Genomic DNA, 770 nt, shown 5'->3' on the forward strand with positions numbered 1-770 from the left:
GTCATTAAGGGTAAACAACTTCTTCTGTTCTGCTGTTCTGTCTGAGGGAAAACCATTTGCACTGTGCATCACAGATATTATTGCAGTGTGGGTATTTCTGCCATATGGAAGAAGGCCATTAGATTTCTGTAAACATGGTGCACAATCCCTGTGCACAGTGAAAATAAGTAATAAGTAAAATGCAGTAGTTGCTGTTCAACAGATAATATACAATTATCATTTAAAGAGTTGGTTCTGTACTCATTTATTGAAATTTAAATATTGTTTGAAAGTTTACAGCATTATATGAATAACTAATTAAATTTACTGCAAAATGTCTGGTGCTGTAATCCATTACACAGTAGCATAAAATTACTGTATTTTATTTTACAGTTACGTACAGCTACTGTAAAAGTAGATACAGTACCATAAAATTACTGTTTCATTTTACAATTGCTACTGTAACTAAAAACACAGTACACTTACTGTAATTTATTTCACAGTAAGTTTATAAACACCGTAAACTTACTGTAAAAAAAATTACAGTAAGCGTACTGTGTTTTTAGTTACAGTAATTAACCGGCAGCAATTGACAAGTAACTTACTGTGAAATGATTTACAGTAAGTTACTTGTCGATTGCTGCCGGTTAGTTACTGTAAAAATCACAGTAAGTTTTTTACAATGTGGTTAAAGTTAGGAAATGATGGTGGTCATGTTAAAAGAAACAAACAGTGTCTGCTGTTGTTTCTCTTGTGAAGACAGTCTCAGCTGCTCACAGAGCAAAATCCAT

The sequence above is a fragment of the Thunnus thynnus genome, chromosome 12 (genome assembly GCF_963924715.1).
Source record: "Thunnus thynnus chromosome 12, fThuThy2.1, whole genome shotgun sequence".
Taxonomy (NCBI): Eukaryota; Metazoa; Chordata; class Actinopteri; order Scombriformes; family Scombridae; genus Thunnus; species Thunnus thynnus.